General features: G+C 34.2%; 1 long non-coding RNA gene across 1 annotated transcript in view; it reads left to right on the top strand.

The window, feature by feature from the left end:
* The window catches only part of LOC118186166 (uncharacterized), an 80,052-nt gene extending 69,007 nt beyond the window's left edge, over positions 1-11,045 (top strand). Inside the window, exon 2 of the long non-coding RNA XR_004757727.2 lies at positions 10,783-11,045. This is a non-coding gene — a long non-coding RNA (uncharacterized LOC118186166). The remainder of the gene's footprint in view (positions 1-10,782) is intronic.
* The last annotated feature ends 14,448 nt before the right edge of the window (positions 11,046-25,493 follow it).

Genomic DNA, 25,493 nt, shown 5'->3' with positions numbered 1-25,493 from the left:
GTCGCTATTCGGACAGTAGAAAATCAAATATATTAGATAGCTGCCTACTCTGACGATGTGAGTCAGATCCTACTTGAACCAGAATTAAGAATATATACATTTATAGTTTGCAATGAAGAAACCAAAATGCGCTTGATATTTCAGTTTGTGTCTAAATAAATGAATTCGAAAATTTGGATTTGATCTCCGTCAGCTATGTGGAAAGAAACAAAACTATTTTTTATGCAAAGCACTTGTGAGATGGCGACTTATACTAAAATAATTGCAGTATCTCACAGTTTCTCTCCAGCTCACGCTGTTTGGTTTTATTTGATTTAGTCTTTCTAGAAGTGAGCATACATGTTAAGAACCAAAAAACAAATTTAGATTTATTTTTCAAATTACTGCTTTATTGTTCATTCGAAAGAAATGTTTTTTGCATTAATATAAAGACCTCAATGTTTTTTTTTTCATTTTTAGCATACTCTCATTAAAATTACTTGAAGATTATAAACAGAAGGCGGAAAGTATTTGGAACACAAAATGCTTAGCTTTTAGTTAAAAAAACAATCTTAAAATATAATAAATGTTCAACGCATCGTACAACTGTTTCAAATCTGTGTATTGTAGAAATGTTTTTCTCTTTATTCCCGTTAGCAAAGCGCATAGACAACAACATTCGTTAATTTACGTGTATAAAAAATGTCACACTGATTAAAAACATAATAAATATTTTTTTTTTAATTTACTCCAGTCTCTTTATATTCGAAACAACGGTTTTATATTTTTAAAGAGCCGCTGAAATGGGATAGTGATTAGCGACGCTGACTGCCATACCGTAGGGTTCGGGTTAGAACCTCGGAAAAGGGATGGACGTGTGTAAATGTATAATGTCTGCGCGGCATGGAGTACTCTAAATATGCGTCGAGCCGAAAGCCCTCTCGAGATGTTGTTGGGGGGGAAAAGAGGTGAGAAGCCCTCGACCCGTCCTTCCGGGGGCTCTCCATCAAAACTGGGGGGAGGGGTGCGGAACTGTCATTGTATGGTGCTCAAGGCTCTTGCCAAGAACAGGCGTAATCTTGCACTCCTTGCCACGATGAAATTCGTGGGCTTGTTCTGATGTTACTTTCAAACAAAAATCCAAAGAAGATAAATCACACCAATAAAAGCATATTTTAATGATATAAATAAATACTTAACTGCGACTCTTGAATACTCTTGAATTTTAACTTGTGGCTTGAAGTTTCGAGCATTCGCTATTCCATTCATAATTAATGTCCATAAATTCAGAGCCTTGCGGAAGCCATTTTTTTACATTTAAATATAGACATTTCATCTTTGACAGTACTTTCATACTGTACAATACATTCGTACAGTTTAGCGTGTTGTTTGAGCTTTGAAAAATGAAATGCTACTTAATATATCATTTATGATAAATTAGGTAGCATTTTACGATTGAAATTGCAAGTAAAGAGAATCGAGGGGCATTTTTAATGTGTAGCATGTTATTTATCTTTCACTTGTAAGTGAAGAGCTGCATGCTGCATCATCTGAGATAAATCAATTTACGATCAAAATGAAAGTAAAGAGAATGGGACATCATTTGAGATTTCCTTGAACAATGGAATAAGAAAAGGGCACTTATACTTACAACTAGTAGGAATTAAAAGCTAAAATCATTTTTGCTCATGGCAAGAAATATTTAAGCAATAAACAGTCATTACACTTTATTTTAACTTTTAATTAAAGAAAGATAAAGTTATTTTTCTTGCGTCATAAAAACCTTAAGTAAAGGTACCGTATGATAGAAAAAATTGTTTTATGGATTTCTTTAAATTTATTTCCATATGAGTACGGCAGTGGCATATAGAAAATACAATATAAAATTATATAATGATAACGATATATTCTATATTCCAGTTTTTTAAGACAGTAATGTTAAATTAGCATTTAGCTAAAAGCTTTTAATTATGGAAGAGTATTGTAACTATTATAATTTAATTATGGAAGAGTATTGTACTGTATTGTAATCATGGAAGAGTGTTCTTTGTAAATCCATAGATAAATTTGAATAGGTGTACTTTTATCAACGTAATATAAAGAGGAAGTTTTAAGAGGGTTTCCTAATGCATTTTCTTGAAGAAATAGACACATGGTTAAAACAGCTTTTGAGAAACTTTATTGTATAGACGCAACGTAAACAAATTATGGGATAATACTTATGTCTCATAATTTGTTTAGTAATTAAAGGTATTAGGCAACCGCGTTGAAAGCTGAGGCAATATACATATCTCCTAATTTAGCAAACAATGCTTTGTGCATTTAAATTAATGTCTTCGAGAATTTATTCAGCAAGAAAATTAGAAAATGTCTTTTCTCACCCACTTTTAAGTTTTATAAAAATATTGAAAGAATGAGAGAACCACTTTGACTTCGATTTCCAGTCTCTTTGACTTAGCCAGGTTAGAACAAATTTTAATTTTTAGTTTTCATAGTCGATAATCGATTTTTAGGTAGCCTTGGAGATGCACTCAAATTGTACCTGCTTCAATTCATATGGGATTAGTCACTGGGAGATTAATCACATTTCTTCTTCGAATCTATCTTTTTCTTTAAGCGGTCACTCGGCTTTATTTAAGGTAGTCACGCAGTAAGCCATTTCTTTTCAGATTAGTAGATCTTAGCATAAACTCTGCATATAAAGTCGTAATAGTTAACTAAAACAAAACAAGCCGAAGGATAATTTTCTTTAGCACATTTTTTACAGGATAACTATTCTTAAAAGGTTAAACGATTAAAAGTATTTACATTTTTTATGTTTAATAACAAAATATTTCTTCTTACCTAGTTTTATAAGCGTTTTGTTTTAGGTTTAAAAGTCTTTCAGCCTTTTTTTTGGGGGGGGATGATAGGCATCACTTACTTCAGAAGTGTGTAAATTTTATTAAAAATACATGTTTTTGAAGTATAAGCAGAGTTTAACTGAAGCGAAGCAAAAAATGTGCATAATTTAATAGGCCGTACAAAGAAGTCATACGAAGTCCACATCAGATTTTTTTACAAAGCTTTACAACTAAAACGGTTGCAAAATGCTATTCGCAAGTTTGAGGCACAGTATATAGAGCAGTTAGTAGGTAGTATATAGAGACTCTATGACATGCTTCAATCCTTTCAAAGCGATTCCCTCAGGTTTCTTGTGATGGGCATGCTGTGAAATTCGTACCATGAGCTATAGTATTAAAAAGGAGTCTTTACCCATTATCGCCTTAGTTTAAAAGGAAGTTTAGAAGTATTCACCTATTATCGCCTTAGTTTATAAAGTGAGAAGGATTTAAGTTAACAGATTAAGTTCATCCCTTTAGGTTATAGAATTAGACCTTCTTTAAACTGCAAGTTGATTCAGACTTTGTTTTCTGCAAAATTGTAAAAGTTTTCAAATTATACTTATTCCGAAATTCTGGAATTGCTGCTTATTACTTGCCAATAAATATTTTATCTATTTTATTGATCTATGTAGTTTTAATTTAATTTTCTGTCAGTAGTAAGACTAGTCACACTGAATATAGGAGAAATAGGTAAAATAAAATTTAAGACCAATCCTTATCACTAACAGCTGACTTTTGTGAGATCAAAACGAAAGTTTGGTACAGAATTTAAACCACTATTCTTCGTTTATTCATGTCTAGATATATTTTAATATCTATGTTGTTATGTTATCAATGATCTGTAATTTTGAAGTTGTAGTCGGAAGCCCAGTTTTTATGTATTTATATTTATTGCGAATTTGATTCCTTTAAAAGTGGAATACTTTAATTTAAAACTGATCCTTTAGTATGAAATCCAGCCATCGAGTTAAAAATGAATTAAAACTAATCAAACAAAAATAAATTTAATAATTATATATCGCCAAACTAATAAAAATAAACTATAATTCAATGAATTAATGTCCCTTGTTGAAAGATTTCACGAAAAAAACTTAATAACCGATGTCTGAAATGTATGAAATTTACTACAACCATCATTACTGCCATTAGCAGTCTTTATCATTTTTAGCTCTTTTGTCAAATGTGGTGAACAGGAAAAACGCCAGTCGTGCAAGGGGACGAGATTCTGTACATTACCTTCACGATATTTTTCAATGAATATCAGAAATTAATACACTGACTACCAATAAGTATTTGGACACCTGTGATAGAAAAGGAAAACTAACTTTATTCAAAATCAATAGTTGGTAGAGCCTCCCCGAGAGGTAATTACAGCGTGGACCCTCCGGGGCATACTTTCCACAAGTCTTTGTATGACAGCTAGTGGTATTTCTTTCCACTCAGCTTGGAGAAGACATAGAAGTTCCTTCACCGATTTTGCACGGATAGTGCACCCCTGAATTTGGCGATGCTACTCGTCCCAGAGGTTCTCGATAGGGTTCAGGTTTGGACTCTGGGCAGGCCAGTACATTCGATGAACTCCATTTGCACCATACCAAGCCTTGGTTAACGTCGAAACATGACAACTGGCATTGTTGTCCTGAAAGTAACAGGGTCCAACCCGTCAAATTGCCACAACGTAGGAAGCACATTGTCATCCAAAATAGTGCAGTAGGCATCGGAGTTGAGCTTACCATGAATGGGGGCCAAGGGTCCCAGCCCATACCAGGAGAAACACCCCCAGACCATAATTCCACCTCCGCCGAACTTGACTGTTGGCACAATGCATTCTGGCAGGAGACGTTCTCCAGGTAGACGCCAGACCCAGACCCTGCCATCCGAACGGTAAAGGGTGAACCTTGATTCGTCACTCCAAAGAACCCGTTTGCACTGATCTATGGTGCAATTTCGATGTGCTTTGAACCACATTAACCGAGCAGCGCGGTTGGACTTTGTGATCAAAGGCTTATGGGCAGCAGCACGACCATGAAAGCCAAGCAGCTGTGCTTCCTTACCGATGGTATTCATTGAAACAATACTCCCGGATGCCTGTTGAAACTCCTCGCGGATGGGGCCATCGGTTGGGTGCGGTTCTTCCGAATTTCTCTGGACAGCACTCGTCGGTCTCTATCTCCCAGTTTCGTTGGTCTGCCCACTCGGGGCACATTCCGACAATCACTGCTCACCTTCCACTTCTTAATCACATAGGCCACTGTCGATCACTAGATATGTTCCTTAAGGATCGGCCACATTTGTGATACCCGATAATTATACCTTTCTCGAAATCAGAGAGCTCCGAACTGCGAGGCATCTTGCATGCGACTAAAGCCGATGCTGTTTCCTGCACGATATATACCGGCGGAGTCCGTGACGTACCTTAGGACTGCAGATATCGTCATTTGCATAGGTGTCCAAATACTTATTGGTAGTCAGTGCATAGCACTAATTATAAATTATCAGATATCATCTAGCTCTTAAAAATTAATTTTATGAATTATCAGTTAATTATATAAATTACTTAAGTAATATTTTCAAAAAATAAGAAATTTTACTATTCTTAGTTATTAAAAAATAAGAGTCTAAAGAATTAAAACATTTCTCTCACGTGGTGTGTGATAATTCATAACATTTCGGATCGGTCGACTAGCAACCGTCCTCCTCCTCTACCGCCTTTAAGTGGGAGGAAGAAATGTAAAAAAAAAACCCTTTCAGGTGCTTTTGTAGTGTAACGGTTAATACATTTGTGTTCAGTACTGTTTAATATTATTAGAAGAAATTTTTCAGGACTTCTTGGTTTCAAACCCTGTGCTCTCCACATGTATGAAACAAAATTTGGGTAGCTGAGTTACGAGATGTTTGTCCTCGAAAGGCATGTACTTTCTTAAAACCTGAATTAAAATATTATTAGTATGCATATTATGCATATTCGTCTCTTCCTTCATTTATGAAAGAGGATTCATGATCTAATGAAGATACGCATAGTACAAAGATTTTCGAAAGAATGTCTACAGTACAATCTCTACTTATGCCTGAAATGTATTGATTCATTAGAAATACAGCAAAGCCTGCAAGGACTATCTACTTAAGAGAACGGATGCCTTCAGAAAGAACTTTTTAAAGGGAATCATATTCACATTAAACCCAGGGAAAATTACAAAAGCTCCCTTCAGTTAGCCGTCCATCAGCGGCAGAGCGGTAAGTTGTTGAATACGATGAAAAACGAGCAGCGCCTTTGCCGGGAATCAAACCACGGACCTCTGGAATACGCGCCCAGCATGTAGACCCCTACACCACGAAGGCCCACTAAAGAAAGAGAGAAATACCTTATATACTCCCCTTTTAAAGGACGACGGGGTTTTTAGGGGACCCAATCGCCAAATCCTGAGTGTGGAGAATAATCTTCCACCACCGTTTTAGTTCGGGCGTTACTGTAGAGACATTAGGTATTTTTGAACCAGGAGTGATGAAAATAACCAGCGCCTTCTCCAGAAATCGAACCACGGACCTCTGGAATTCGCGCCCAGCATGCAGACCACTGCACCACAAAGGAACGCTAAGAAGGCAGGAGAAATACAGTATAACGTGAATACAGGTTCTCTTAGAAAATCCTCCACGAAGGCATCGCTTTTCTTAAGCAGATATCCCTTACGTGCGTTGCTATAATAAAATTAATATACCCTGCAGTCGGTTAATAAGCCAATATTTGAACCTGAAGAAAAACTATCAGTATTCAACGATTTTATTGCTCGCCGCTGATGGACCTATTATTGAAATGAATAACTTAATTTTGAATCAAATCTTTTTATTAAGCTTTAACGTTTTGTATGATCTAATGAAAAGAGACGTAAAGGATGATTTTCCAAATACTAGCAGGAATCTAAAAGTTTCTTTGTGCACATTTTGCAATTGTATAAAAGAGGTTTCAGACGAATTCTGGCTATTTCCGACGTCCACTTCACATCTATAATACGCTATAATAGCTTCACATCTATAATCCGCGTGTCATGTCCATCTTTCTTTAAAATTGTTCTTTAACACTTCTTCGATCCTTTTATTCCACGCTCTAGCAGCCTGCTTTAAGCCGCTAAGCGAATTTCTCAATTTGCAAAAATTTTTTCTTGTCTTGATTGAATTGTGCCTTCCGGCTGTTGCATGTGTATTTCTTCTTCAACATTTCCTTGTGGGAACGCTGGATGACGTCTGCATGCCTTAAGTACATTTCACTATTTGTTAAGATAGCAAGAAAGGTTCTCATGGTATATGTCGAACTACTGATGCAAAGGTATAATCGTAGACAGATCCAAATTTTTAACTATAATCTTCTGCGACTAGTCGCGTCTTGTAACGAATAATTGTTCCGTCTACGTTTTCTTTTATCTTGAAAATCTATCGACATCCAATAGGTTTCTTTCGTACAGGAAGCTCAACTTGTTCCCAAGATTTATTTTGGGATAAGGATTTGATTTCTTCGTCAGTTGAGAGTAACCATTTTAATTTTCTTCGGAATTCAACTTATCCAAGTCTTTACAATACTCAGGTATATTTTTATTTGTGTTTGTTAAGAATCTTAGGCGTTCTGGTGGTCTCCCCTTTTTTCCTTTCTGATGGTCTTGGCTCTTTTCCGAATTTATAATTCTAGGTTTTTTTCTAAGTTTCTTCGTTGTTTTCATTCTCTTTAGGCTTTGGATGAAGGGAAATTTCAGTATTTTCATTCACTGATCTTCGACAAGTTTTACGTTTCTACGGAAAATTATACGATTTTCTCCTGCATAGATTCTGTATCCCTTTGTTCGTTGATCGTAACCGGCAAAAGTTCCTTCAATTGATTTCTGCCCTAATTTTCTTCGGTTTTCCTTATGCACATATACACAGGCTGTGCAAATAAATTGTTTCATATGAGCTGGATTAGGTTTTCTTCCGCACCATAATTCATACGGTATTTTATCATAAGCTCTACTTGGAAGGCGGTACTGAATATAACTTACTGTGCTGCCAGCTTTATCCCAGAACTTGTTTGAAAATCGGCCTTGGGACAGCAGACACATGGCCATCTCAGTACGGCTTCTCTTTCTTCTTTCACTCGTTCTGATGAGTGAAAAGGGAACGGTAAGTTGATGTTTGATGCCGTTACTCGACAGAAATTTCTCTATTTCTTTGCGAATGTATTCACTGCCGTTATCCATTCGGAGAGTATGTATGGTTCTTCCAAATTTGTTCCTTGTTATGACAAAAGGTCTTTTAATTTACTAAGAACATCATTCGTTTTAGCAATCAAATGAATAACGGTGTATTTAGTAGTCATCAGCAAACGTTATAAAATAAATGTCCCCCCCTCAGTACTTGGAGTGAACATAAGCCCGCAAATGTCACTAGGTATAAGTTCAAGTGGTTTATTTACGCAAACTCTAGCAGCTTCTTAATAAGGAATTTATTGCATTTTTTTTTACGCCTTCCGAATGGCTGTCGTTATGAATGCAATTATCTAATTGTATTCCTTCGGCAAGAATTTGTATTCCTAATTGTCTGATTGCGTCATAACTTCGATGCCCTAAACCTGAATGCCACATTTGTATACAATTTTTATTTTTACATTCTACCGCAATATTAACGTTTTTTGGATTTTTGTTCAGAAACAATTTTAGATAAACTATTATCATCGGAATACGTGCGCATAATTATTTGGATATCCCTTTTGAAGAAATAATTTTCTTTTTCGAAAGTAATATAATACCCTCGATAGGAATTTGCTTAAGGAAATTAAACTACTCTTTAAATCAGGAACTTAATAAACATCAGTGAATCTAATGTTTCGCAGTTCGCATTCATCCTCTAACTCAAGGTCAAGAAATCTTCTGCTCTGCGAATATAAAATTTTTCCATCCGCTTTTTGCTTGCGAATCGTCACATATCAGCTCTGTAGACAAACTTTTATCTCCTGCTAAGTAATTACTCGGACCAGGTTAGGCGTACATAACTAGAGGCATCACTCTTTCCGTTAATTAAATTACACTAAGAGTTCCCTCGCCCCACCGAACCAAGTACAGGGGTTCAACCCCTGCCCTCGCACCTTGGAGAGAGGGACGCATCGCTTTCGCGACACCGATTGTTGTCTATGATTTCCTATCTGCCAGTCGCTCGGGCTGCCCATCACTCAGGACCATTACCAGGATACCTGGGCCGCTACCCCCCGGGCTACTAGAGCCCTATGGTCCAGGTCCACAGGCCGACCAATAAATAATCTTTCTGGGGCCTCCAGATTCACAAGGTTCAAAATTTGTATAACCCCTGGCCGAGACTGCCTAGGTACAGATCCTAGCCATTAGCTTCGCAGAGTTCTCTACGTCTACCCACGGGGAGGGCGGAGGTTCGACGTACAGACGTTCGACGTCAGATTTGTTCCCAATGGTTAATAATATATTTCGCTTCCTTAATTAGAAATCACTATCGATTGTAGCATTTGCATAGTGAGCGTTAAGCAAACATCAAACGATATGGATTAAATTTGCAATGATGCAGCTCTGAGAGATTTATAATAAGTAGTTACTGTTTTAGGATGCAAAGGGGAAATAGCCAAATTAAAATGGAGAGTTCACAAACTACTGCAAATTAAAGTTATTTTATGTTACCTAGTTTTTACCTTACATACATTTATGTAAATCATAACAAGTTAAAACCAGGAAAATAAATCATGCGGAAATGTAAAATGTATTTTTTATTTAAATAGCTTTAAACGAGAGCAAATTATTAGGTTATTTCATGAAATAATTTATATAAATGGCATGAGTGATATTTGTTACATTGAAAGAAGTTAGTGTAAGAGGGGTCTTCATGAGAAGTTTTGCCTTCTAGTTTTTTAAATTGGGCTCTGAGGAGGGGGATAATCCCGAGTGGTAGTAACGAATAAACTCCACAATTTCTCGCTAAGTTTTTGTTGGCAACAAACTTTCTGCCCCTCCTTATCTGTCAAACGTGTAACTTCAGTTAATGCGGTTACTTTAATACATCTCGGTAGAATTTGTATTGAGATATAGGATGAAACCTGAGGGAATACTTGAAAGGGGCAGAACGCAAACTGATTAAGCCAGACATGAAACTCGCATTAGGAATAGGAAATTAAGTAACACCTCCCAGTTATTGGAAGTTATTCGGCAAACTGTAAAAACGTTGATGGGGTGAATTTCCTTTCAAGTTCGTGGTCTCAGCCTTTCAAGAGAAAACTCTTTCTCACTTTGCCTTTGAATGAGAGAATTTAGCTAACTGATAAAGCTTTATTTCTCCCGCTTTGTTCCTTCTGCGGAATAAATAGGAATCTTCCACTTATCGATTTCTCCTCTTGATTTCGCTCCGTCACTCATATTTTATACTCGGAGCTCACGAAAAGTGCAATAACAGCAGTATTTCGTCGTTATGAAAGGGGGGAAATTTTTTATTGTTCCTTGAAATTACCTCGTGCACTTTTAAACTAATTTCTCATAAACTATTAGGAAAGCGCAGGAGCAATAATTTATACTTAGGAAATGTACGTAAATGGATATAGTTTTATATTTCATGCATTTAAATTATCTCGAGTGCTTGGAAAAGTGCATTTATTTACACTTAATGGAAGTAATAAAGGTTCAGCGATTTTTGTGTAAATGTAGGAGGATAATAATGATCTTAGATTTAAAGTAAATTTTAAAGCCTTCCTGCATTAAATGATATACCAGAATGACTTCGGTTTAAATAATTTTTGAAGTGAGATTTTGTACTAAAGATTAGATTAAATCTTAGTTATTATTAAGATTAATTAATACTTGTATTAAAGATTAGATTTTGTATTATTTTGTTTCTTAATAAATCTTTCATGACCTTGTAATTTATTTGTTTCCTTTCTTTCTAGGAATGCAATTCAAAAAGGAAATCTGATTTTTTTATGTTCTGGGCCTAAATTCGCATTATTGGTTCGCAGGAAGAAGCCTTTCACTGTAACAAATGATTTTTGCAACAGTCTTTTATATTTTACATTCGCACTACGTTTGTATGAATGAAAATTCGTAAATCACAGCTTCTTTTTGTTTTAAGTGTTTGACATGTCAAGACTCTTAAGTCTTTTTGTTGTTTCATTGGAATTTCATATTAACAAATTCTTAGGAAATTTCTGAATTTCTTAGTTACTTGAATTCTTATTGTGATATTAATTTATATTTGGAATCCAAAACATTTAAGATTTTTCTAAATGTTTCTATGTAGTAAAACACAACGATCAAGTTGCTAATACTTAATGCAAATACATCCTCTGCATTCACTAAAATCAGGTTTTTCCGTAGGCATTTTAATAGAGCACGCTTTGGAGTAAAAGATTAAAAAACAACTTACCAATTTTTTCAACATTGTAACTTCTCTTTACAACATCAAATGCATATGTAGATTACGGAATACGACAACTGAATAAAAAGTGATTACACTTTTTGGAGGGATGAAATCTTTCAGCCAAATAAAGGAGAAACCATGCGTGTTTTAACAACTTCTTTATTTGCGAGTACAAATTGAACACTATAATTATTAAATCCATCAAAACGACAGATTTTCGTTTTTAGTTTTAAAAGTATTAAGTTGATGAATAAATATTCTTTTGTTTGAATTTAGCTAGACTTCTCTCGAGTTAATTGGAATTCTATGTCTGAAACAAAAATACGAATCCTAAAGTTTAACGATGATTTGAAAATTGATTCATCATCAAACACTAAAATAAAATATTAAGTAATTAAAATTTATGAAAAAGAAAATATTTTGCAATTTTTGTTATTTTTTTATCATAAGACGGAAACATTTCCGTCTGGAAAAAATGTGTCATAGTAGAAAAAATAAAAATGAAAACACTTTAATCAAAATGGTAAAAAATATTTTAAAGTAAAGGGCATTTTATATGGAAAAAGTGCGTCATTTTTTCGTCAACCCCAAAACATTTGGTACTTAATTTTTGTTCTATTCGATAGTGCGTTAAGCCTAGCATTTGTCTTAATAAAATATAATTTTGTTTTGTATCTGCCTCCTTAATGGCTCAGTGGAAAAAATAAGTTATAATTAATTAGCAGAATTAAATTAAATTAAATATATAAGCAACGATCGCTTGAACAGCAACAAAACCTATATTACTTGTAATAACGATCTTACTAATTTTAGGCATTTTTATTTAGTGTGTGATGAATGGCAAGTCATAAATTGGAATTTTGTGTTTTATCGTACTGTGTCTAAAAGATTAAACACACACACGCACACACATACATATACTTTAATAAAAGAATATCGAAGTGCATTTTAGCGTCAACTATAAGAATAAAGCTTTAAAAATTCATCCAAGCTAATAAATATATTATATGTAAAATAATAGTGAGGGTAAAGACAAGAAAGTTTAACATTGGATGTTAAACACTTGAAAATGGCATAAAATCTTTGAACATTACATAAGCCGCTCTCAAAATCACTATTAATCATATTTTATGAAGAAAAGAAAGGAAAAGAAAATAGCAGACATAACTTTCTGAAAAATGAAGCTATTATTACCACGCAAAAGGGAATTTATCTGTTTGATGAGATGGGAAAGTTTTACGCAACAAATTTAAGACTTCCAGACACAGGAAAAGTATATTTTTCTTTTACGCCATGGCACAGAGTAGTGCTGCAGCTTGTTTTAAAAATATTGCGGTTTCTCAGTGCATATGTAATAAGATGATATTTTAAAATACCAATATAAAAATAGTTTGTACCAAGTACGAATATCATGTGGTTACAAATTCGTTTAATTTAAACTATAATAACAGAGTATACGCTTGAGAACCTTTATTTTGAATGTATTACTGCAATACATCTCAGACTTATAAGCAAATTATTTTAAGTTATTGTCATCATTATGTTAAGATTTTGCTAGCCGCAAAAGTCTCTCTATTCGACAGTTTAAGGAGCATTCTGAATTCCTGTCTTGTCTAAAACTATTCCCAGACTGAATTAGTCACGCCCTCTGAATTGTCGGTTGTATTTTACCTTTTCTGATTCGTTATAATTGAAACGATATCAAAGGAGCAACAGAATCATTAGTCCGTCTTCCTCCCTGAGATACAGAGGCTTTGGTGACGGACACAACACATACCATTAAAATCCCTTGAACCCTTGCAAAGTTATGATTCTTGTAATGTGAAGTTGAGCCATTGATATCGTTGTGGTCCGCCGCAATTAAAAAGTATCTAATTTTTTTCTGTTAACTGAATTACTTAATACAATTATAAAATAAAATGAATTTTAATTATTGTGTTTTAAAAATTTAAGTATACTGGCAGGAGCCTATACTGAAACGATTGCTTTCGGAAGGGACAAGAATAAGCTGGACTATAGGACAGAATATTCTAACCTATAAATGTGGTTCCCAAACTTCAAATAAGTTCGAGAAACGCTGCTTAACTGATTTAACAATTAAATAACAATGATAGCAGTTTGTTGGTAACACTGCCTAGAGACATTTGGTTATTTCGAAGCAGGAGACGTGAAAAATGAACAATGCCTTTGCCGGGACTCGAACCTTGGACCTCTCGATACGCGCCGATTGTTTTGACCATTACATCACGAAGGCATGGTAAGAAGGCGGGAGAAATACCTTATATACTCCCATTTTTAAAGGACAACTGGGAATTAGGGGAACCAATCACCAAATCCTGGTGGTGGAGAAACATTATCCACCATCGTTTTTAGTATGGGCGCCACTGTAGATACATTTTAGAATTTTTCGAAACAATGAAATCCGCAGTGCTCTCTCCGAACTCGAAACCCAGACCTCTGGAATACGCGCCGAATGTGCTAACCGTTATACCACGAAGGCATGCAGAAAGAAGAAAGAAATACCTTATAACTTATTAAAAATCGCAAGGTATAACATTAATCCTTAAATATATTATAAAGAACTATTTATTCGAGATCAGCAAATCCTGCTAGTATTTGTAGATATACCTGTAATTAGTTTACAGATATTTCATACGAGAGGATATGAGTACTCCTTCACATATACACGCGATGTGAACAGGGCAGCAAAATTTCTGCTTAAGTATTAACGTGCATTTAATGAAAATAACGTTAAAAATAAACTTCCTCCTTTTATTTGATTATCTCTGTGGTTCCGTAAAAGAAACAATGCAACCAGCTCAAATGCGAGGAAAGAAAACTATATATAAGTCTACTTTCCCTTGTAGGACTCAAACACGTGCAGCTGTCAAAGTTTTCTTTTTCTGCTGACAGGAGTCTTAACCGCAGTTTTTTTGCTTCCCTTCTGCTCCTCTTGTCACCCATTAACACATCTCTCATTTACTAACGCCATGTCCAACCTCTTCATTAGCTCTAAATGACATTTCTCAGGAGCCCTTCCTATTCGTTTCGCTTCCTAGGGAAAAAACCTTCAGCATCTGTCTTGACTCGGAAACAAAGCCAGTGAAAGGTCGCACGGTGCGTCCGAAAGACCTAGAACGGAATGGTATGATTTGTGTCCATAAAGTCAAGTTAAATGGATTGCTCCTGAGCTCTTTAGTAGGGCTGTAAAATATGCTTTTAATGAAATTTTGCAAATGAAAAATTAGAATTGAACATTTTACACATCTGATTTTTGCTTTAAGATTAGTATTCTATGAATCATTTGTAATTGAATAACAAATTATTAAATATCATTTGTAGCCATTTATAACTGAAATGCAAATAAATAATGGAATCTTATTAAATTCAAATAAGGGATTGGTTAGTGTAAATGCAATTTTTTTCAACCGAAAAGGAGACTGCGTAGGAAATTATAAAAATTACCGGAATGATGTTTAATGCTATGCTAAAACCTGAAATTAGAATAATTAATGCCCACCAGTGGCAAAGTGGGTAAGATATCTTAATACTGGTTCCTCGACATAGGTTAGAAACGTAGCGAAAGGGCTGACTGCATTGTGGCTTTTCTGGTTTTTCAAAGTTGTAGCATGAGAACCAGCTGGTTTCCAGCTATACAACCTCCACGAAGACTTCCATCTTATTAGGCAGATAGCATGTTGTAGTATGGTTTGGCCAATTAGCCAAACAAGGAATTTATAATTATGCCTAAGGTATGAATAATCGATTTTAGTTGCAATAAACTATTTCAACTAACTCATTTAACTTTAGTGTTATGTTTTTGTATCGATGAACAATAATCAAATAAATAAATTAAAATAAACAGAAATAAACTTTTGAAATATTATTCCCATTTGACCTTGGAGTTTAGTTATTAATATAACCCCAGATACAAATGCTTTAGAAAACTATATTTCAGATTTATCATCAAAAACTTTAAGTTTCATAAAAAAAAATTTAAGATTTTCAGATGAAACTTACTAACCATTTATAATTGTTTTAAATACTAGGTGGCCTAACAGGATATTACTAGAGAATTGCTGGTTTACTTTAGTTTATGTTATTACGGTAAGGCCTCGAGGGTTATCTGCCTAAGGAAAGGGATGACTTCGTGGAGGATCCTTTTAAAAGAAACTGGCTCATATACACGTTACACACGGGAGAAAAACACGAAAACTCCTATGCAACCAGCCCATTCGCGGGATTCGAATCTCCGACCCGAAGTACCAGTGTTCACTAACTTTATCGCTCGGTCGCTCGTGGGTCCTACTAAAGAATGGACTTCAAAATGTATTCTGAAATGCATTCATTAAAAATGGGTTTATTTGTATGTGCAAATATACGTAAGTAAGTATAGTTTGAAAAATGAAGCGAGAGAATTCCAAATTTTTATATCTTTTTAGACGGAATGTACTGTAAAATGTTAAAACACACTAAGAAGAAATATATAAAATGAATGCATGAAGAAATTCTTCTCGGCATCACATGTATTAATCCTGCACTTGAGAAAATAAAAGTTTTTATGATGTTTGAAAACACCTTATTCGCGTTTCGCTGTGGAATCAGTAGTCAAATTTTAAAGTACGGTCCAAGTGTCAAAACAAACCTTATTCATATTACATATCCTTGTCTGTTATTGCAGAAGGGGATTCAAAACATTTCCTTAAATATACCATACTTCTTAACTTAAAACAGCTTAGAGGATCTACAATACAACAAGTAAATGGTATTCCAATGCGTTTGGACACAATTTTGCCAATTATCTTTTCTCTAAATTTCACTACCAAACTGACTGAATAAAGTTGATAAAAATTACTTTACTTGTATTTTTAGATATAGTGATGATATTATTGCCATAAATAATTTTGAAAAAAAAATAGAAGTACACAATATTTACCCTTAATAACCTTGAATCTTAATAAAACTAATAGCACACAAAAAGAAATCAGCTATTTAGTTTTACTTATTTTTATTAAAACGCAGCTATTAAATATTCCCAAGATTAGACTGGTTTAACTAAAATTAGAGATTTGTAATTACTGTAATTTCATCTTTCTTAATGTATAGCTTCTGTGTGAAAATTTCTGCCTGCATAATTTTATTAACATGGCCTGAGTTTTATTTAATTAGACACATAGAACTTATGTGACTTATGTGAAGACTGTATCCTTTTACCTTACTATTTTCGATTTTCGTAACTTTTACTAGAACATTTTAAACTTAAATTTAACTCATTTTTAGCCATTTTATCTGGCTTCCGCCAATATCTACATCTATTGCGAACCTATTTCTCCACATGCTCAAATACTCTTTTTCAGATTGAATTAGCTGTTTTTCTTATATTTCTTATATTGCTTCTTATAGGTCAAATTTCTCCCTAACACATTATAGTAAGTACTAGTTAACATCCTTGGCTTAGTTTTTGCAATATAGGTACCATGTCAAAGACACCAGTCTGTAAGTGTAGGTCTTTTTCCCCTTTAGTAAAATAATTCTTTACATTTTTGGTAAACCCGCTGCGTTACTTCCTCCCACATTGTCAGTAAAATGCTAAAAGTTAATGTGCATCATTATCAGTATCCGCTGTTTTCATGAACGCAGCTTTAAGAAAAGCTAGTAAGTTTTTTATTTATATTTTAAGTTTTTTATTTCACTTTTAGTTGTAGTTTGGATATATTCCACGACTAATACTTAGGAATTAATACCGTAAAAAATTTTCCTCTTTTGCAGAGTAATTAACATACACTAAAAATTTTTTATACTGCTTAAACATTTGGATTATCACGTTCTTTTGGGCAGGCATTGCTTCTTTGGAATATAAGTAATTTCGCATTGATTCTTTTTCGTATTTTGGCTTTTTGCATTTTTTGCAATTTTTTCTAGCTTCTAGCACTTTTGAATCTTTGTTTTCATTCGAGGTCTGAATTCACATTTTTGACTATTTGAGAAAGGGATTATGCTTGTTGTAAAAAATGTTTTTGTATTATTTAAAACTTTTCAGTCTATTGGCCAAAAAGTATGAAACATTTATTCAGTTTTCCTTAATTGTTATTGTTAAATGTTTCAATTAATTATCCCGTGACGAGTCTAATTGGAACAGAAAATAATGAGTAATTAAATTGCAAATTCTCTTTCATGCTTAATTCTTTTTTATTTTAAATTGTTTAAAAAAATTTCTTTAAGGATTAGACAGACTCATTCTTCATTTGAAAAACATTTCTTTTACAGTAGGTTTTGGCATTTTCGAGGATAGTATAATCCTTTTCCAGTAAAATGTTTTTTTTTTTTATTTCATAAAATTAAAAATTGTTCAATCTAAGCTACTTAAGAGCTAAAATAAATTTGTGTCCTAATTATTCTCTAAATGTTGTTTATGTACATACATACATACATATATACACACACAAACACATATATATATATCGATTTCGCACTAAGTGAATTTAAGATCATACAACATTATATATTTATATATATTAGTATTACGTATTTCAACTTTCGATATTTTTATGACTTGGACAGCTGAAACAGGTAGGAAAAAGAAACAAATTCAATGAGGCTATACATTTTTCTATGTACTTTAAAGAGTTTAAGTTCCCTTTGCCGTTCAAAGTCTCAAGGAATTTGTCGGAACGAAACTTGTTTTAACTTGTCTAGTTAATTAACTTGGTTTGAAGCATTTTCAAACGCAGATATTTATGATACGCATATTATTGCATTTTATAGCCACTGCATGCTAAAAAGAATTTATTATTTTAACTTATTTTTGTCGAATTAGGTTTAGGTTATCTCTGTTAATTATATTATTATAGAATTCTCTTTCTGTATTGCTGTCTGCGGCGCAATGCTTTGTGTTCGTTTAATTAATTTTTTTTCAATATTACATATGTATATGATATACAGTGTGTATCAGTACAGCGTTGACAAACTTTCAGGAGAGATAGAGTACAGCAAGACTATGGGAAATCTCATAGGAATGCATGATCGGAAACGCTTTACTGGGATGGTAATGACGACACAAAATTCAAGAAAGAAAGGATACAAACAGTGAGACAAAACATGTTTTATTATGTTTATTACAGAAGAAACCTACAAATAAGAACAAAAACAAACAATAATCGTAATTAAAGAATGTGTTCGAAATTAACGACCCCAGGCTGTGATGCAGGCCTCACTTCTCTGCCGCATAGATCTGCATCACGAATCGCATGGAAGATGCATGACGCACGGTTCCTGCATCACGGTCCGGGTCGTAATTTCGAACATCTTCTTTGATGATGATCGTTGTCTCTTTATGTTGTATTTTCTTTGTTTTTGTTGTACTACGAATAATAAACATGTTTTCTCACCCCGGCTCCTGTCCTTTCTTTCTTGACTTTTGTGTCGTCACTACCGCCTCAGGAAAGCGTTTCCGACCATGCATTCCTATCTGATTTCCCATCGTCTAGGTGTACTCTATCTCTCCTGAAAGTTTGTCAACGCTGTACTGATACACCCTGTATATCAGATTACTGTCTAACAACTAAAAAAAACTTCATTGCTAAAACTAACAAAATTTAATAATAAAAAATTTAAAATATCATGCAACTATCTCGTGTAGCATCCTAAAGAAAATAAAAGTATTGTCTTTTTCTGCCATCTCAACTACTGCTGAAACAACAATGGTCCCGTAGAATTACTGCTTAATACCTCACAAAACTATTCGACTGCTCAACGGTCGGCCATAGAAAACTACTGTTTAGTTAATATTTAATAAATATAAAATTTTATTCAAAACGAAGTTCAATATTAAATGTTTTAAAAGTATAACAAAATTTTTACCGAGAGCGAAAAAAATAAACTTAAATGAAAATATCTCATAAAATTGCCATTGAATGTCTCTTAGAATTATTTAACTACTCAACAGTCGTACTTATAAAACTTTTATCGAATTACTATTGAATAAAATTAAGACTCAGTTTAACGAATTTCACTAGTGATAGTTCCTACATTTGTACCTACATTTTTTTAATTCGTGTAAATAGAAAATTGCTAAAATATTAAAAATTATTTAAAATTTATAAAATGAAATACAGAGAGACGTTTACAATTTCTTTCGTTGTTTTAGAGTTTCAACTTTACCAACAGTTTTACTTTGGATGAAGACTACAGTGTAAACAAGAAGCAGAATCAGAAATTTTGCTGTTGGTATATCATAGATGTAAGAAATATGTTTTGTTTATTATAATAAACTTTCCGCATAAATAGCATTCGTTGAAAAAGGATATTAAAAAGTACAAATAATATAAATTTTAAATGACTTCCTTTCTTATGCTGATGAACATCGCACTTTTACAAATAAAGAGGATAAGTAAAAGAATTTATATTCATATACATCTCATCAATAAGCTCTCGGGTTTCTGATTTTATATGTAAGGGGCAGGATTGTTTCGTTAACTCAAAACAATAACATTTTTTTCGGAATCTTTAAAAAATTTGAGAAAAGAATTGAACTGATAAATCGTTCGCTTTTCAGTTAACGCAATAGCTAATTAATAACCGTTTTGCCTTTATGTGCTGATGAGTGCTGACACAATAGCTAATTAATCAAACCATTTACTGTTATGAGCTTGAATGTCTGTCTGGGCGTAAGCATGTATATAGATAAATGCTGAAATTGAAGTACAATTAAATAATAATTCAACTTTCTAAGTTAATGCGCAGTTTTGTCATTTCAGAAACACCAAATCAGTTCTAGGTCCCCATAAGACGAAAGGAGCTGAACCTAAACTGTCCAATTTATCGCTCACACGGCTGCAATTAAGCAAAAGCTAGTGAATCATTCGCTTTATGCGAGCGAGTCTCTTAAGAACACTCCTAATTGTCAGTAATGCGTAGAGGACGGTAATTTGCGTAAAGCGGATGATAAGAAGGCATCAAGAGTGAGGGTCATTTAAATAAGTAGAGAAGAAACAGGTCGAAAAATAAAATAGAAAAACTGATACGATGCCAGTTTCTGAATGTACAGAACTCGTTTCTGAAGTTTAATAAATTGTGCATTCTCTTTTTAATTTTAGAGCCCAATTACATAATTGCTATAATTGTCTTCTTTAATTGCGTTTGAAGTTTCAGCTTCTTTTAAAGTGTGAGAGGAAGCTTGCTGTATACGATCTTAAGATAAGCAATAGAAGTGAGTGCTGCTTTATTACTCCAACAAATTTAATGTCCATTTTCGAGGTAAAAAGAAGTTCAAAACAACGAGTGGAGTAAAAAACAGGCAATACCATAACATAAGGGCAGAAAACTTTAAACTGTGATACATTTTGTTGAATACGTATCTAAAATAAAATAGGTAGAGGTAAATCAGATTTGTTATGTCAGACTATGCAGTTGCATTCTTTATTCTTAAAATAGCCTTGCAATTTCATTATTTATTTCGCCATCTTTCTCCTCAACCTTTAAATGAATTATGTGATCAACTGCTGAAACTGTCACTGAAATTTTGACGTTATAAGGCAGATTAAAAGGATTATTTCTGAATTCATAAAGTAGGAAAAAAGGCGAAAGTGCCATTCAGAATCTTTGCTACAAATAGATTACAGCAAACATTATTACTCGTATTTTAATTTTGGTACATTAAAATCAACTTTTAACTATCCAACGTTTTTGTCACACATTTCAAATGCTCTGTGTGAGATCCTTTTGTCCTGCGACATACCTCTACTCCCTAATCCATTTCAGAACACTTACACTGATTTACGTCCGATGTAATTGACGTGACGGCATGGATATTGAGGATTTTGAACTTATGAGTGCCGGTTGGCAACAGAAACACAAAACCATTATCTATAGCTTACCTCTACAAAAAAAGGGGGAGTGAGATTCATTAAGGACAGCATTGTTTTCTTTGAACAGGATATGAATGGCCTTTCAAAAGGATTCGAAAGCCTCCGTAAAGAGTAATAAGAAACTTGAATCATTAAAGTTTAATTTGATGTACCACTAGTAAATATATGCTAATTACACTTTTTGTTGCAATCATTTGTATTAGGAAGACTCTTTTGGACTTGCCTTACACAGTCGAGAATGAGACGTTCTAAAGATTTACCAGATTACTCATGAAATCTTAATTAACACCTCGTTCATGCGCAATCTGATATTCAATTAACATGATTTATAAGATTTGTTTATTTTTTTGCAAAAGCGAATTTTTATTGAAGTAAGTGATTTGATGAGTTGTAGAAGTTGACTACTAGGCCGATACCGAGGGCATGGAGTGGACTTGCTTGCATCCGTACCCTGTTCCCAATCTTGCGGGTCTAGCATCAATCGGAAAACTATTCATGGTCATGAGATGGTAAAATGACCACTGGTTTCGGCCATTTCTAGCGAATGTCAAATCAACAAGTGCCAGCTGTTAGTGTCAAAAGAAGAGCGATTCCATCCCTGGCTGAGAGGTTAAGATACTTGAATACTGGTAGTTTGGCCAGATTCATTTTCGATCCCAGGAGAAGAGGCTGACTGCGTTGTTGGCTTTCTCGATGTGTAACGTGAATGCGAACCAGTTTCCCATAGCAACTCCTCCCTGAATTTATCCCTTTTCATAGAGATATAGCCTTCGCTGCTTTGTCATATTCAAATAACCTAACCATAAGAACAGAAAGTAAAATATTGGCTTCCCTGCCTCGAGAGACTGAACCACATTACAGGTTCTCTCGCCTCTCAGAACCAGGCACAGAGGTTCGACACTCGCGCCTTGGAGAGAGAGACACACCGCCTGGGACACGTTGCCCAAACAGCACTAGTCATCGATTTGCTACCTGCCAGTCGCTCGGGCTGCCCGTCGCAGTGGGACATTACCCAGCGAACCGGAGGGCATTATCTCCCGGGCTACTAGAGGCACACCGCTCTAGGTCTTGCCAGACCACCGGACCGGCCAATGATGGCTAATGATGGCCAATGCTTTCCGGGCCCTTCAGAACCACTAAGTTCATAAATTTTATACCCCCGTGGCCAAGACTGCCTAGGTACAGATCCTAGCCAGTAGCTTCGCAGAGTTCTCTACGTCGACCCTCCAGGGGGACCATAAGAACACTAGGCTGACGTTAAAGTGATTAAAAGGATTTGTGGTAGAAAGGGCAAAAATTCTGTGTAGAGTCATTAAGTTATGCCAATACAGAAACGTGAAAATTATGCAGTGCCTTAACCGGGATTCCAAATCTAGATATCTCGAATGTGCGTCAAGCGTGCTTCCAGTTACATCGCGAAGGCATGAAGAAAGGAGGGAGAAAATACCTTACATCTGTTAAACGGAGTAACGGATAAATCAGGCTTTCTCAACCAAGGGGGAATTCCCTTCAGTAGGAGAATTTCATAGCTTCAGGGAAAATGCAATCAGCCTTTTATTTATCTGTTAAGTATTTAATTTTAGTTCATGAATATAAAAATATTTTTTATTCAAGTTTTGGTGTTTCTCAAACTCTCGCCGCGATTCGAACCCTGAACATCTCGAATATGAGTGGAATATGCTTCCAATTACATTAAGAAGGCATGCAGAAAGGAGGGAGAACATACCTTATAACCTAAATCTAAATAAATATAAATACGAATTTTTTTAGTTCTGGAAAGAAACGTGGAAGGAATGATCTTCTAACGGTGATGAAAGAATGCATGGAGCAAAACAGATTCAGAAGCACTCGGATAAATGAAGAAAGAAAGGTTAAGAACACGCTTTCCCCATTTTTCAACTATCTGCCTTTCAAAGATCTAGTCTTTCAACCCTTTTATCATTTACAACCAGAACACATAATGGTCACATAATCTATTCTTTCGACCTATTTCATTGTGATTTCTAAACTCAAGGGTAAGCTTTTGTTTATTTTACTGTTCACCTGTATATACAAAGCTTTATTTAGCTGTCATGCACTTCCCAGTCGATGAATTATTTATCCATTGCATGTACAAATTGCATGTACAAGTTTAAAAATGAGTAGATCCGGATTTCACGGTTACCGTTTTTTGAATGGGTTGCGGTTTTTAGCTTGTTGAATAAGCGAGAGATGCTTAAAATGGTAATTTGATAAATATTTTAGCCTAATGTCACCTTAGAAAATATGCAACTTGACCTTTCTTCCCTTCTTGTTGGTTTTGTTTCACCCACCTATCCCTACTGGAATTTTTGAAAAGATGGAGGCTTGCTTAATAAACAAAGGAATAAGTTTAATCTTAAATGAATTACAGCACATAAATTTATGGCTGGCTTAATCCTGGAACTCAATCCTAAACTTTATCAGCGCATTGTTCTTCCTGCTAATACTTGGTAATAACTCAAATATAGAGCGTTGAGCAGAAATGGAACAAGAGACAGGTTTTAGCCTCTTTCTGCAACGGGAATGAAACAGAGGCTACATCATTCAAGCAGTTTCTACGGAGGAAAATTTTGGAAGTTTCGAAAAAATTGAAACATTTAATTAAAGTATGATGATAATGTTTATTGCGAATCAAAAACTGGGAACGACAAAAAAATCCAATAGTTCATAAAAATTTGGAATTTACAAAACAGCTGCAAAGAAATACACTAATGATTTAAGACGACCATGTAGAGCAAGGCCAACACAGAGACCGCTTTTAAAAGAATCGGCATACTTACATGCAGAATAAAACATAAGCATAATGCAAAATAGTTGCGCATACATAACTAATGATTTATTAAATATATGTTTTATCATTTTTAATTTTACAAATGTAAACAAGTTTCCAGAAATGATGTCCCAGATTCTAATTGCAAAAGGTGTAATTTTAATTAATGTGTTGGTTGCCGTTGAGGCACTGATGTTATTTTTTAATACATGGCATGAAATTGCTTAATTTAATTCTTTAATCTTCTTGATCAAAAAGATTTAACCTGTTTCCTTTTTCAGTAGTAAGTTATTAACTAACGTGTCTGAAGTTTGTTTCCAGTGGGGAAGAAAATGGAATAGTCAATAATATCGGTTCGGTAATATAAAATATCGGTAACATCTTTTATTTGGGCATATTTCTCTCGAGTGACTACTAAATTTCAACACTTAGCGTACCCAGCACCTTTATGTTTTAAGTAAGACTTGATTTTGTATAACATAGCTTTATATTAGTAAGCATTAACGATAAATTTTATTAATAAATTTTTTGCAACCTAGGAGATATTGATCAAGCTGATTGATTACTGATGCATATTCGGCTATTGATCCCCAGTCGAGTCCTTGATCATCAATGACCCTTTTTCAAATTTCACTGAGAAAGTTGGGAAACTTTGGTGTAGAGCAGCGGTTCTCAATCTTTTGACTAACGCGTACCATCTAAACAAAAATTGAAAACCTTTAGTACCACCACTACAAAGTACTACTACCGCCACCCCTCTTGAACAATGCTCAGATCTCATCAATTTACGAGTGTTAGAGAAAAAACTCAGTCAGGATGTTGGGGTTTTAATTTTTGAATATAATAGTTTAAAACATTTTGCTTCTTTGCGTACCACTTATTTTTCCCTTGCGTACCACCGGTTGAGAACCCCTAGTCTAGAGGTATGTATCTTACTTTAACTATTTAGAACTATAATCCTTTACTAATTACACTACGCTAGTAATTTGCTATTAATTTCGTTTTGGTATTTTGCATAGAAAACTTTAAATGTCTGTTTCACTTTTCAAATTGTTGCCACTGAATATTATCGTCCTGTGTTATATTTAAAGAAATTAAATAATAAATAATCTGCATAAATGTGTGTTTCTCGCACTGTGATAAAACAACGGTACCTAGAGTCATCAGATTTTGAATAACGTAATCCTCCCCCAAATATGGGCACCTGAAAACCCTAATTTTGAATTTTAAATTTGTTTTATTATCGATTTCATATTTTGTAATATTTTGACGAATTTTTAATTAACAAACTCAATGATTTCAAAGCGAGCAATGGCAACACTGTACGAAAAAGAAACATTTTTATCTCCAGCGCGCGACACTGTGTATCGGAAATTATAAAGATATGCTCATTTTAAAATTATTTTGCGATATTGCTGTTGAATTTAATTTTATGCTTTAAGTGCGAAGAACATGGTATTCAATATATAAAGGTTAAAAAAACGCCCCTTTGGGCGTAATATAAAAGCTGAAAGCTTTCAGATTCACCTGAGTGCTCATTCGCCATTTCTTTAAGCTTGAATAACACTGAAAAAACTGCCTGAT

Source organism: Stegodyphus dumicola, chromosome X2 (assembly GCF_044657685.1).
Source record: "Stegodyphus dumicola isolate Sdum_Otavi_A_Nest chromosome X2, ASM4465768v1".
Classification (NCBI taxonomy): domain Eukaryota; kingdom Metazoa; phylum Arthropoda; class Arachnida; order Araneae; family Eresidae; genus Stegodyphus; species Stegodyphus dumicola.
Note: the sequence above shows the minus strand (reverse complement) of the source record. Positions and strands in the feature narration are given on the sequence as shown.